We start from the raw sequence: 3,282 nt of genomic DNA on the forward strand, positions 1-3,282 counted from the left end.
AGAGACAGCCCCCCACCCGCAACTATTAAAACCTGACTTAGAAAAGTTAAACACGGTGGCACGCGCCAGGCTTAGTTACTATAGGAACAAACCCCGGCTTGAGATAAGCCACCTAGTTCAGACTGACAGGTGGAGAAACCCGGTGAGTTGAGCCGGGTTTATCCACCTAGTCTTAACTAGGCCTACGTTCAGATTTGGAGAAAAGCCAGGCTTACGTTAAGCCCGACTCAATGTTAAGTCCGGCTTAACTTAGCCGGGCGTTTAGACTAGCCGGATAAACCAGGCGCGAGCATTTTGCATATTTATGAACCATAACCAGGAAACGAGTTTAGAAACATTGCGCTCAAAAACGTACGCTCGCTCACAGAACACGTAATTAAATGCTGATTGGTCATTCTTTTGCCCGAAGTCAATCGAAAACCCCCGCAGCGATTAAAGCCCTGCTTAGAAAAGTTAAACACGGTGCCACGCCAGGCCTAGTTACTATAGGAACACAGCCCAGGATGAGATAAGCCACCTAGTTCAGACTGGCACGTGGATAAGCCCGGTGAGTTTTGCCGGGTTTATCCACCTAGTCTGAACTAGGCCATAGGCTACGTTCAGACGTTAATCAATGGCATAACTAGCAAGATGTCCAGACTGGACGATTAACGAACGCTAGCGTAAGTATTCGCGCGAAATATTCGTATTCGTAATTCGCGCATTTTATCTTCTGTTTTACATCTAGGCTTATTTTGATTGGTCAAATCCTGGCTGAGTTCAAAATCACTGATGCGTTACTGTCGTAAATCAGTGGCGTACGCAAATCTGGGGGATCAAAAGGTTTTAGGATGATATGGACGGGGAGGAAAATTGAACTATTCCTCTTCCATGAAATGACCCATATAATCAGTGTCTCAAACAGCCTCTCCTAACTCAAACTCCTACTGCCTAGCTTCACGTTGCTGATCCCCGTTTTAAACTAGAGCTGAGTCGCAGTCCACCAGTGACTTCCGGTTTTTAACTAGCCAGTCGTATTGCAGTAGCTCTCCATTGTATTTTCTAGTTGACCTCCGATGGGTGTCAATGCTCCTGCGCAAAACATGTAGGCCACTTAAACATCGCGAAAGCTTTTCTCATCCTAAATGACAAGTTTATTAACAGATTATCGCGGGGCAGTGTGTAATCCCTCAGGGCATACTGTACACCGTGGAGCTGGAGAAGAGGCTGTCTCTCAACCTAGGAGCGTGCTTGATGATGACGGCATTACCTTAAATCTCGGAGGGTAGTGTCTGACGGCCTCACGCATCGAAGTCACAGAGTCAACCTACGACAAATATTAATAGGTGCTACCAGAAATACCAGATCATTACTCGAAATCCTGGTAGACGTTCTGCTCTCGTCAGTAAAGAGCTCCATCGCTATAATATCTCCATTGCTGCACTTTCCGAAGTCCGTCTAGCTGGTTCTGGTGAACGGAAGGAAGAGAAGTACACCTTCTTCTGCTCCGGTGCTGAACGGCAAGGCCCAGTTGGGATAGGCTTTGCTATCGGGAACTCCCTAGCTAGAAAACTCTCCGAACATCCAAAAGTTTATTCAGATCGCTTGATATCTCTCCGCATTCAACTGCAAGAATAACCACCTTTTTGTTATCGCAGCTTACGCAGCAACTCTGCCTAGTACAGAAGATGACAAGGATAAGTTATATGAAGCACTTACAAGTCTCCTTCGCTCGGTTACTGACAAGGACAAAATTCCTCTGCTAGGAGACTTCAACGCTCGTGTTGGGGCCAACCATGGTGTATGGTCTCCAGTTATTGGACACTTTGGCCGTGGAAAATGCAACGCGAACGGAGAACACCTGCTAGCCCTCTGCGCAGGATTTCAGCTAGCTATAACCAATACCTTTTTTAACTTACCGAACCACCATTTCAATTCGTGGAAACATCCCAGATCGAAACAATGGCACTTAATGGCTTATGTTATCACTAAAAGAATACACCTACCAGATGTTTGCATCACGCGTGATTTTCCAACTGATCATATACTCATTCGCTCGAAACTCAAATATCTTTCATCTTCGCACTCAACATCCCGGAACAGCTGCAAGGCCCGGGTTTGATGTTGGGAAGCTCCGCTCTCCTGAAATCTTCTCTGCACTCAACTCGGCCATCAATGAATATTTGATGCAACTCTCCGTTCATCACCAGTCTGTAAACTCTTATTGGGACAATCTTGCTGATGCCAGCAATATATTGCTACAGACCCTACCTTAGTATGCAATCGATGTGGACGTGTTTGCCGTGCCCGCATTTGCCTCCTGTCACATATGAAAGCCTATCAAAGAAGATGAGGATGCCCTGGTCGATATCGACCGGGTGCAACGATGATGATGATGCTAATCTGGGGTCTGTTGCTGGATTACCGTATGCCAGTGATTGTGCGATATTACTGGCGTTCGCTACGCCGCGCCCAAGTTCACACCACTCGATTAACGTTACGCAAGCGTAAGTCGTTGTGTCTGAACATAACCATAACCTTTCATGTCCCAAGATGTGGGTCTTTGTTGAATTGCCTTGGTCTAGCATAAACCAAACTAAAATTATTAGGCTTACAATGCAAAATATTATTTTGTCATTATTTTGTCATTGTTATTCCCAACCCCTAACACGGTTTTAATCTCGAAGTTTAATAACAGTAATTCATTTAAAAAGCATAAATGAAACTTAACTATATTAGCTAATAATTTACAGAATGGGCTGGAGATCAAATGGTCAGAATGGGTGGACTATATTTCGAGACTACCAACACAGCCATATGATCTCAGGATTTGCAATGTGGTTGCCAATAATGGCGTCCTTAACTTTAATAATGCTGACAAAAGTTGTATAAGTGTTTCTCACACGCAAAATGGAGATGATTATGAAGCAGACTTTGAGCTAAGTTTTCCAGGTAGATCTTATTTTATTTTAGTCACTAGTTATACAGTAATAATTACATATTGACCAACTTTCGTTTTATACATCAAGAATACATATTTATAGTACATACAGTAGTATATAGTGTATATATATACATACATATATATATATATATATATACTGTATATATATATATAATATAAATCATCAAAGGTACATATACAGTGTTAAATAAGGACATGATGGAACATCGTAGGCTACCCTGTAGCTTTTCAACGAAAGTCCTATAAAAGTCATTGTGTAATAAAATGCCTCCGACGGGATTCGAACCTGCGACCTCTCGCTGACAAGGCGAGCGTCATAACCACTAGACCACGAAGGC

At 43.3% G+C, this 3,282-nt stretch overlaps 1 non-coding gene across 1 annotated transcript; it reads right to left on the reverse strand.

Moving 5' to 3' along the window:
• Positions 1 to 3,209: 3,209 nt before the first annotated feature.
• Positions 3,210 to 3,282, reverse strand: Trnat-ugu. The gene has a single exon. It is a non-coding gene; the product is annotated as a tRNA-Thr (tRNA).

This window comes from Anneissia japonica, unplaced genomic scaffold (genome assembly GCF_011630105.1).
Source record: "Anneissia japonica isolate Jap-2015-1 unplaced genomic scaffold, ASM1163010v1 scaffold288219_len142424_cov121, whole genome shotgun sequence".
Lineage (NCBI taxonomy): Eukaryota > Metazoa > Echinodermata > Crinoidea > Comatulida > Comatulidae > Anneissia > Anneissia japonica.